Source organism: Coregonus clupeaformis, chromosome 40 (genome assembly GCF_020615455.1).
Source record: "Coregonus clupeaformis isolate EN_2021a chromosome 40, ASM2061545v1, whole genome shotgun sequence".
NCBI classification, from domain to species: Eukaryota; Metazoa; Chordata; class Actinopteri; order Salmoniformes; family Salmonidae; genus Coregonus; species Coregonus clupeaformis.
In genome coordinates, this window is record NC_059231.1 from 26,795,629 (window position 1) to 26,807,688 (window position 12,060).

Consider the following 12,060-nt stretch of genomic DNA (forward strand, 5'->3'; position numbering starts at 1 on the left):
GCGCACTAACATGTGCGAAAAACCTCTCCAAAACACTGGAGGGAAGTACATAGCTCCAACACGAAACAGAAGAGCAATCACACACAAAGACAAACACCCACAACGAGAACTAAATAGGACACTAACGAGGACTAACAAGACACAGGTGTACAACATCAAGACAAAACCAAACGAACATGAAACATAGATCGGTGGCAGCTAGTACTCCGGGGACGACGACCGCCGAAGCCTGCCCGAACCAGGAGGAGGAGCAGCCTCGGCCGAAACCGTGACAGTTGCTTCATTCCTTCCTCGCTTTCAACAGTTATATGAAATACGTTTTGTTGTCCTTATCTTCATCATTGTAATGACATGCTTGAATAATTTAGTATACAGACAGCTTTCACTTCTCTTCACGAAGATTAAATGCTTATGGGTGACAGGTCTAAATAAATAACTGATATAGCCTACCGCCATCAGGCATTCTCTCTTCTCCCCGTGTGTTCTATTGGCTGCTGTATTTAACATTCAGCAAACAAGAGCTTGCATCCCTCTTCGAATAGTCTATTAGTAGGCTTTAAGAAATGCACACAAAGAAAGTTCTGCATGCTATTCTAGTCTAGCTTTTCATTGGACTCTAAGAGCTAAGGAGAGTTTTTTAAAGGCCACCGATGCACAGGTGCATATTGCCCAAGAGAGAGAGGCTATACACTTATGCATCACCCATAATTAATTAGATATATGGCTAATAATGTACTATATGGCTAATTCGAGTGATAGACCAAAATAAATAAGGTGACCCCCGAAAGACAGAAGAAGATGTGTAAATTAGACGCGCATTTAGTCCTTATATTACAGTAGCATAGGCAATGCTGCAGCAAATGTAGGCCTACCTGTCACAAGAAAGAAAGTTACCATGATGAGATTATACATGCATTGTGAACTGAGCTCCTACTGAGATGCACTGTCTGTCCCCACCCTGAGCGTTGATGATTGATCATGCAGATAGCAGAGCAAAGGCCATAGAGAAGACAGATTTAAACATCTCATATAATTTAACAGTTCCATTTCACGTCATGCTGTTCATATAAATAATTTATTATAATTTACCGGTTTCTCACAGTTATTTATCCCGGAAAAAGGGAGTGAGTTTGGGCGGTAAATCTCGGTAAATCTCGGTAACCCGTTTCCCGGTATTGAACCCTAACACACACACACTGCTTTCCCTTTAAGTACCTGGCCAAGCACTGGGCTAGACCTGGTCAAAACCTGCTGTAGCGAAGACAACTTGACAAGAAAATATGTGTGCGTGTCAGTGTGTTTGTATGTGCATGAGTGTGTTGCATCATCTATCAGTGATTGCTAGGGACAGACAAACACTGTAAACGTGTCCTAGTTTCAGTAGCTTTTAGGAAGTCATCTCTTTTTCATCGTGTTGTTTTATGTTTTATCTTTGGAGTGAATTCCCCTGGCAAAAGCTCTCCACAAATGACATCATCCAGCTATTTAGGTGGGAGAGAGTTAGCTTGCGTCTTTGCTCATTGTTCCCAAAAATAACTTGTTAGAGAATACTTTGCTCCTCAATTCTACTCTCCCTCTCTCACACTGTCTCCTTCTCTACCCTCCCTCTCTTCGCCCAGATCTTTATTTTTCTCTTCATCTCTCTCTACCTCCCTCCCTCCCTCTCTCACCCCCCTTTGAGCCCCCCTCTCTCTCCCTCTTCCTCAGTCTCTCTCTGTCTCAGTGTTATGTAAGCAGCATGGTGTAAAGGGGCTGGTTGTGTGTGGGCTGTTTGAGAAGAGAGTGTACAGTAGGACCGCTTTACCAGTTATCTGAACTCTCATTCACCATGGAGCTTCCCAAGGTCACAGCACAGCCTTCTAGTGTCAGAACAGCATGCTATTTCAGAACACTCCTCCGCTCTGTAGAACGCAGCTCAGTTCTGGAGCTCATCCATTACAGAATGTTTCCTGCCTGCCTGTCTTTCTTTGTGTGTGTGTGTGTGTGTGTGTGTGTGTGTGTGTGTGTGTGTGTGTGTTCAAGTTTTATTGTCACATACCCAACAGTGCAGTAATTAATATCAAAATAGTATAACTAATAAATAAATAACGAATATATATATATATTCACTACCAGTCAAAAGTTTGGACACACCTACTCATTCAAGGGTTTTTCTTTATTTTTACTATTTTCTACATTGTAGAATAATAGTGAAGACATCAAAACTATGAAAAAACACCTATTGAAACATGTAGTAGACAAAAAAGTGTTAAACAAATCAAAATATATTTTATATTTGAGATTCTTCAAATAGCCACCCTTTGGCTTGATGACAGCTTTGCACACTCTTGGCATTCTCTAAACCAGCTTCATGAGGTAGTCACCTGGAATGCATTTCAATTAACAGGTGTGCCTTCTTAAAAGTGTGTGTGGGGGGGAGATAGGCCTATTTGGTAAAAGACCAAGTCCATATTATGGCAAGAACAGCTCAAATAAGCAAAGAGAAAAGACAGTCCATCATTACTTTAAGACATGAAGGTCAGTCAATACGGAAAATGTCAAGAACTTTGAAAGCTTCTTCTAGTGCAGTCACAAAAACCATCTAGCTATGATGAAACTGGCTCTCAAGAGGACCCAGAGTTAACTCTGCTACAGAGGATACGTTCATTAGAGTTACCAGCCTCAGAAATTGCTTCACAGAGTTAAAGTCACAGACACATCTCAACATCAACTGTTCAGAGGGGACTGTGTGAATCAGGCCTTCATGATCGAATTGCTGCAAAGAAAATACTAAAGGACACCAATAAGAAGAAGAGACCTGCTTGGGCCAAGAAACACGAGAAATTGACATTAGACCGGTGGAATTTGTCCTTTGGTCTGGAGTCCAAATTGGAGATTTTTGGTTCCAACCACTGTGTCTTCGTGAGATGTGGTGTGAGTGAACAGATGATTTCCACATGTGAGGTCTTGGCTGATTTATTTTGATTTTCCCATGATGTCAAGCAAAAAGGCACTGCGTTTGAAGGTAGGCCTTGAAATACATCCACAGGTACACCTCCAATTGACTCAAATGATGTCAATTAGCCTATCAGAAGCTTCTAAAGCCATGACATCATTTTCTGGAATTTTCCAAACTGTTTAAAGGCACAGTCAACTTAGTGTATGTAACCTTCTGACCCACAGGAATTGTGATACAGTGAATTATAAGTAAAATAATCTGTCTGTAAACAATTGTTGGAAAAATTACTTGTCTCATGCACAAAGTAGATGTCCTAACCGAATTGCCAAAACTATAGTTTGTTGACAAGAAATATATGGAATGGTTGAAAAACGAGTTTTAATGATTCCAACCTAAGTGTATGTAAACTTCCGACTTCAACTGTATATATATATACCAGTAGCATGATAAAATAGTACTAATGGTAATGGCAATAAATAATCAATGAACAGTAGCATAGTGGTAGCAATACATTTAATTAATAGTAATATTAGCAGCAGCTTAGGTGTGAGGGGGAGCAGTAGTTAGCGATTTAAATGTCTTATGTCCAAGGAATAGACGCTGTTTAGGAGTCTGTTGGGCTAAGCCTTAATGCACCTGTACCGTCTGCCAGATGGGAGCATGGAGAACAGTCCATGTCTCGGGTGGCTGGAGTCTTTGGACATTTTTCAAGCCTTTCTCAGACACCGCCTCGCATGTACGTCCTGGATAGCTGGGAGCTCACCCCCAGTGATGCGCTTGGCCGTCCGCACCCAGTGTGTGTGTCGGTGTGGGTGTGCACATGGATAAACTCTGCTGTACCCTAAAATAGCAGTGGTGCATAACTAATATATCAATGTGAAACATTGTCAGGTTTTTCTCTGTTCCGGTTTAATTTCCATCAGTGTTGATTTTGTGACAGTAGGCAGGTCGGGGGAAGACAGAGTGTCACTTAATAACCTGGATGAATGTGATGAGTATCAGCACTTAACAAATGAGGAACATTCTTCATACTAATCTAACCCTGTCACTGAGAGAGAAGCAAGGGAGAATCACCACAGACGCTCTACACTCACTGCTCCCACACACACACACACACACACTCGCACACTCCAGATTGGCTCACCGTTAATGACCCAATATAATGGAACATGATTGGCCAAAACAAATAGAGAATGTAACTGTGTGTGTGTGAGTGTGTGTGTGTGTGTGTGTGTGTGTGTGTGTGTGTGTGTGTGTGTGTGTGTGTGTGTGTGTGTGTGTGTGTGTGTGTGTGTGTGTGTGTGTGTGTGTGTGTGTGTGTGTGTGTGTGTGTGTGTGTGCGTGTGTGCGTGTGTGTGCGTGTGTGCAGTGTTTCCCCTATATGCATTTAGGGGATCATGGCCACCACTGCAAATAAAAATATAATGTAGATTTATAGATATATACCCCCCCCATGAAGACCCCCACCTCCTCCCCCACTAACTCTGCCACTGCTGCCACTGTAGGCTACTGCTGTGCCCTAGCTCAGCTCATGTGTCCTATACACACGTGCGCACATACGGACGGACACAAACACGCACACATACACACAAATGCACTCACGTATACATGCATGCCCGCCGAAATACACATGCACACACATGCGTATGCAGAAACACGCGTGCACAGAAACAAACACACACACACATTTCTTAATCTGTTCTGTATGATTGTTTTTCTCTGTAGACAGGAGAGCTCCATTTAAATATGAACTGAATAGATTTGTGTGTATTTTGAGTGACAGTGTTTCAGATCAGGGTTTAATTGTGTGTACTAACATCAAGGAAGTATCTCATGACAGTGTTGCCACAGCTAAGCAGACAAATACACACACACACACACACACACACACAGCAGAGCTGTATTCAGGAGGTAAACAGCACATTAGTATCCTCTCTAAGGCGCTGATTGCATTTTTTTAGGCTACTCAGATCATTCATTGTGTTGAATACGGAAGGCTAAATTGGAAATTATTAATTTAAACCATCTCTTTGCAATGTTATTAACAGTTTTGACAAACACATGTGTGGTTTTCCATTTACACAAAAACAATAAGTGGCAAGTATTTAGAATAGATAAGGTCTCTCTTTCTCTCTCTCTCTCACACACACACACACACACACACACACACACACATACATAGACTGCCATGGGCTCAGAGAGTGTGCCAAGAGGACATATCACAGGCAGATGTTTGAGCAGCTGGCTTTACATGGTCGCACAGTTAGAGAGAGGGATGGAGAGAGAGAGAGAGAGAGAGAGAGAGAGAGAGAGAGAGAGAGAGAGAGAGAGATGCAGACAGATGCAGACAGATGCAGAGCGATGCAGAGAGATACAGTATACAGTCCATGTTTGGCTCTCTAACCACACTCTCAAGCACATTTTGCGATGCCAGAAAGCTTGTTTGAATTCATATCATTGTAGTGTTTAATAAAAAGTGAATACTGACTCGACACTAATTAAAGCACACTCTCTGGTAAGGTGAGAAGGATGTTGCTTCGTCTTACACCAGAGACCTCCATGTACAGGCTTTGACTACATAAGTAAACAAAAAAACAGGAGGATCATGCGTTCCAATAGTCCAAAGCAGCCTCCTTTCCTCATCTCCTCTCCTCCATCTGCACTGATCTGAAAACACAGGATAGGTGAAAGCAAAATAGTGGATACCTGTCCTTCTTTCACCTGCCCAGCTCTTTCACATCAGTGCAGGTAAAGGAGATCAGAAAAGGATGTCACTTCCGCCTTCAAAGTATTGAGATGCATTGCCAGTCTCATACGATGGAGGTCACTAGGGGTTAAAGGTGACTGGGAGGTCAAGTGAAGCCATTTTTTGACCTGAGCCACACACCAGGGGTTCACACCACAACAAAGTGGGATAATGCTTGGCTGGGTTGTCCTGAGTAATAAGTCATACATTCAGCTGTCCTATGTTTGTTCCTCCCTGATCCCCTCCGGCTTGCCGTAGAGGACTTAATGCATTTCTACTGTTCCTCCTCCCTGGTACACCACTCTCTCCTGTCCTGTGGGACACATAGAACATGAGTCTTCCAATTCTACCTATTCAACAGACAACAGGACAGGTGCATGTCACTGGCAGTAAGACTGGGGCAGCCAAAATAAAAGCCCAATTGAGAGCTTAGAATAATTAATAAATCATTTGCAGTCTGTACAGCACTTTAAAATGCAGGCCTTTTGTCCTCTTGCCCTATTCCACCACTCACTGATTGCTATGCTGGGTTGACCTAGCAGCTGGGTCTTTTTGAATGTAATCCTTAGGTTATTTCCAGGAGGTGTGGCTTATTAGGGGCATGGCTTTCAGCTAGAGCTTATTGGCCACCCATGACAGTAAATGTCATTCCTGTACATCATGTTAAGTTTACATACTTCAAATTCTAATTTTCCCAAGTATTATTTTTTTTTTTTACAATTTTCTATAAAATTAAGATAATATATTATAAATGGTGTAACATATTATTGTATCCCAACAATGGGATTTACATACACTTTTAGTGACTCTTCTGTAAGCACTGTTGAAACTAGACAAATGTAAATGTTTGACATTAATATGTGATAACTATGCAACAGAACATTTGAACATGAATGACATTACTCTCATGGGTGGCTAAAAATAACTATCTGAAAGCCACACCCCTACTAAACTACGCCTCCAGTCTTCTGATCTGACCTGCTGGGTCATATCTCAATAACCCAGCACCAATAACATAGCACCCAGCATCAATAACCTAGCAGTTTATAAAGAAAATAACCTAACTAAGTGACCCAACGCCTGCAACACAGCAGGTAGGTCAACCAAACAATCAAGCATTTTGTTTAGTGTACTACCTATATCTCTGAGTAAGGCGGATATATAACATTTGGCAAAAAAAAGCATTATTAGTTGTCTCTCTGAAATGAACTATCAAGTGATAGATTTTAAACAAATACTGTGCATGTCTGTCATTGAACAACCCCATGCCATAATTTCTTCAAACAATAACAGCGAATTTACCAACATTTCTGAAAATGGATACAGTGTACTGTATATAGTGTTTTGGAATGAAACTCTTAAAATTGAAGATAATTGGGTATTTTTGAGTATCCAGTCCCAGGTATTTTAGCCTGCTAGTTTAGAGAGTCATTGACAGCCTACTGATCAGAGCCAATTGCGGTACAGAAGCGTGAGATCTCTGTGACATAACAAAGTTATGAGGGGTATAGAGACTGAGATGGTCTGCCCTTTTAAAAGGCCCTCAATGTCAGTAGTTACTGTATAGTAAATGTCAGGTAAACTGTTGTATTTCTTCACATTCATGTGTTAATTGCTTAGGATAAGGCTATATGTTACATTAATTAATATTCTGTATCCACAGTAGACACTAGAGATAAGGGTCAGAGAGAGAGAGAGAGAGAGAGAGAGAGAGAGAGAGAGAGAGAGAGAGAGAGAGAGAGAGAGAGAGAGAGAGAGAGAGAGAGAGAGAGAGAGAGAGAGAGAGAGAGAGAGAGAGAGAGAGAGAGAGAGAGAGAGAGAGAGAGAGAGAGAGAAACTGGGCGGCGGGAACTACGGACAGTATGACTAGGATACTGGGACTAAGGATGGTGTGAGAGACAGAAACAGGGTGGAAACAGACAGACAGACCCAGCTTCTGGTCTCTTCTCTGAGTCCTGCGTGGCCTGGCAACAAAGGGACTGGGCTGTAAGGAAAGTGTAAGAGACAGAGACAACATTGAGAAACCATTGAGACAATGTTGCAGACAGTACTACCGCTCCTGGTCTCCTTCCAGTGCCCTGTATAATGGCATGTAATTGTTTTACACACCGCAACGCGCCAGCCGTCAAGCCGACTTCCTGCAGGCTTCTCTGGGAATGAGATGGATTTTCCGTTCTCATTCCGTTCTTGGTGGATGAGCCTGGGCTAGCGTGGGCTACTAATAAGCGAATCCGCCACACTTTTAGGACAGGTTTAATTACTGCTTCTTGGCTGACCTTGCTGTCTAAACTTTGCTTTAGAGCATCAATTATGGCTCGTCAATTTATATGTTAATGAGGACTGGAGGCGACGGACGGGACACAGAGGGATGGGATGGGGAGCGACGGGGTAAAGAGACTTGTATTGGGACAAAGTTTTAGAACTGCTATACCAGCTTCTGAATGATTTGGTGGCTGAGCAGTGAGGAACCTGTTTCCTGTGTTTGTCTTACAGTGTGTGTCTCTCTGGGATCCTGATATACAGTGGATTCGGCTATGTCAGTGACACACGTTGCTGACAGGTGTACAAAATCGAGCACTCAGCCATGCAATCTCCATAGACAAACATTGGCAATAGAATGGCCTTACTGAAGAGCTCAGGGACTTTCAACGTGGCACCGTCATAGGATGCCACCTTTCCAAGAAGTCAGTTTGTCAAATTTCTACCCTGCTAGAGCTGCCCCGTTCAATTTTAAGTGCTGTTATTGTGAAGTGGAAACGTCTAGGAGCAACAACGGCTCAGCCGCGAAGTGGTACGCCACACAAGCTCACAGAACGGGACCGCCGAGTGCTGAAGCGCGTAATGCATAAAAATCGTCTGTCCTTGGTTGCAACACTCACTACTGAGTTCCAAACTGCCTTTGGAAGCAACGTCAGCACAAGAACTGTATGTCTGGCGCCTCATGAAATCTTGCCACCATTGGACTCTGGAGCAGTGGAAACGCGTTCTCTGGAGTGATGAATCACGCTTCACCATCTGGCAGTCCGACGGACATCTGGGTTTGGCAGATGCCAGGAGAATGCTACCTGCCCCAATGCATAGTGCCAACTGTAAAGTTTGGTGGAGGAGGAATAATGGTCTGGGGCATTTTCATGGTTCGGGCTAGGCCTCTTAGTTCCAGTGAAGGGAAATCTTAACGCTACAGCATACAATGACATTCTAGATGATTCTGTGCTTCCAACTTTGTGGCAACAGTTTGGGGAAGGCCCTTTCCTGTTTCAGCATGACAATGCCCCCGTGCACAAAGCGAGGTCCATACAGAAATGGTTTGTGGAGATTGGTGTGGAAGAACTTGACTGGCCTGCACAGAGCCCTGACCTCAACCACATCAAACACCTTTGGGATGAATTGGAACACCGACTGCGAGCCAGGCATAATCGCCCAACATCAGTACCCGACCTCACTAACGCTCTTATGGCTGAATGGAAGCAAGTCCCCGCAGCAATGTTCCAACATCTAGTGGAAAGCCTTCCCAGAAGAGTGGAGGCTGTTATAGTAGCAAAGGGGGGACCATCTCCATATTAATGCCCATGATTTTGGAATGAGATGTTCGACGAATATGTATATGTATGTGTATGTATAGTGTATATCTTTATTACTCTCCATAGGCGGGCGATTTGCGTTGCTTTTTTCCTGATAAGCAATGATATGACATAGGCATACTATGAAGGTTAAAGTAAAGCAAGGTAAAGACTTGGAGTAGTATCCTTTCATTATACATCTTATGCACTTGGGCCTTACATTCTACTATCCCCCCGCCTCTCTCTCTCTCTCTCTCTCTCTCTCTCTCTCTCTCTCTCTCATCCCCCGACTGTCATATCCCTCATCTGTATTCTCTCTACACGCGTGATGCAGGTATGGAACATGTATGAAGTCTCTTACATCACTGCACCAGTGGGACTCCTCCTTTCTCTCTCTCTGTCTCTCTATCTCTTTCTTTCTCTTGCTCTCTCCCACTCTCTTTCTTTCTCTCTCTCTCTCTCTCTCTCTCTCACCCTCTCTTCCATCCATCCCTTTGGACCCTGCAGCATTGATCCTTCTCCGTTCTCCTGATTAAAGGGATCGGCGCGCCGTTCCTACCGGGAATCGTCAGGAACTTTCCCATGACAGCTCGGAACGCAGCCTTTTCATTGGCTGCTTGATGTATAATTCAGGTTGGATGTCAGACCTTAATAAGACTGGCTAATGATGTTGACTAGCGCCTCCACATTCACTCCATATAAACACACACAAACAAGCAAGAGAAAACACTCATATACACACAAAGGCACACACGCACATACACATATGTTTCTTCGTAGCAGTTTCAGCTATATTTCCAGCCATTCCATTCCACCCCCCTCCCCCTTTGTATCTTGATTGAGTATGGAAGTCTTCAGTAGGTTCCCGTAGGGCACGGTGATTTTATTTGGCACCCCAAGTTTTCTGAGCAAAATAGAAAATTATATTTATTTTTATTGTTGGAAATAAAAGACTGAAAAACACCAGCAAATCAGCTCCAAGTGATTTTAATTTTGGAAATCTGTTCCCAAGTATTCCCACACATAATAGAGAGATGTGATCATACAGTGCATTTTGAAAGTATTCAGTCCACTTGACTTATTCCACATTTTGTTACATTACAGCCTTATTCTAAAATTGACTACATTGTTTTTTTTCCTCCTCATTTAACTACACACAATACCCCATAATGACAAAGCAAAAACAGGTTTTTAGAAATGTTTGCAAATGTATAATAAATAAAAAAAATGGAAATATCACATTTACATAAGTATTCAGACCGTTTACTCAGTGTTTTGTTGAAGCACCTTTGGCAGCAATTATAGCCTCAAGTCTTCTTGGGTATGACGCTACAAGCGTGGCACACCTGTATTTGGGGAGTTTCTCCCATTCTTCTCTGCAGATCCTCTCAAGCTCTGTCAGGTTGGATGGGGAGTGTCGCTGCACAGCTATTTTCAGGTCTCTCCAGAGATGTTCGATCGGGTTCAAGTCCGGGCTCTGGCTGGGCCACTCAAGGACATTCAGAAACTTGTCCCGAAGCCACTCCTGCGTTGTCTTGACTGTGTACTTAGGATCGTTGTCCTGCTGGAAGGTGAACCTTCACCCCAGTATGAGGTACTGAACGCTCTGGAGCAGGTTTTTATCAAGGATCTCTTTGTACTTTGCTTCCTTAATCTTTCCCTCAATCCTGACTAGTCTCCCAGTCCCTGCCGCTGAAAAACATCCCCACAGCATGATGCTGCCACCACCATGCTTCACCGTAGGGATGGTGCCAGGTTTCCTTCAGACGTGACTCTTGGCATTCAGGCCAAAGCGTTCAATCTTGGTTTCGTCAGACCAGAGAATCTTGTATCTCATGGTCTGAGAGTCCTTTAGGTGCCTTTTGGCAACTACAAGCGGGCTGTCATGTGCCTTTTACTGAGGAGTGGCTTCCGTCTGGCCACTCTACCATAATGGCCTGATTGGTGGAGTGCTGCAGAGATGGTTGTCATTCTGGAAGGTTCTCCCATCTCCACAGAGGAACTCTGTAGCTCTGTCAGAGTGACCATTGTGTTCTTGGTCACCTCTCTGACCAAGGCCCTTCTCCCCCAATTGCTCAGTTTGGCCGGGCGGCCAGCTCTAGGAAGAGTCTTGGTGGTTCCAAACTTCTTCCATTTAAGAATGATGGAGACCACTGTGTTCTTGGAGACCTTCAATGCTGCAGACATTTTCTGGTACCCTTCCCCAGATCTGTACCTCGACACAATCCTGTCTCGGAGCTCTACGGACAATTCCTTCAACCTCATGGCTTGGTTTTTGCTCTGACATGCACTGTCAACTGTTGGTCCTTATATAGACAGGTGTGTGCCTTTCCAAATCATGTCCAATCAATTTAATTTACTACAGGTGGACTCCAATCAAGTTATAGAAACAGCTCAAGGATGATCAATGGAAACAGGATGCACCTGAGCTCAATTTTGATTCTCATAGCAAAGAGTTTGAATACTTATCTAAGTGAGATATTTCCTGTTTTCGCTTTGTCATTATGGGGTATTGTGTGTAGATTGATGAGGATTTTTATTATTGAATCAATTTTAGAATAAGGCTGTAACGTAACAAAATGTGGAAAAGTCAAGGGAATACTTTCCGAATGTACAAATGTAAGCACGGTTTGAAATGATTAAGTCAAATATTATATTTGTTTGGGCTTCTTGAGGTCAATTTGCAGTAAATAATAGCCTTGGGGTCCTGTAGAGTGCCTAAGAAGTTGTAAACAGATGTATTCTGGGCACCATCAGACTATTCAGATGTTTTGAGAGGAACCGAATGGCCATGCACAAACATAGGTGTTACTGTA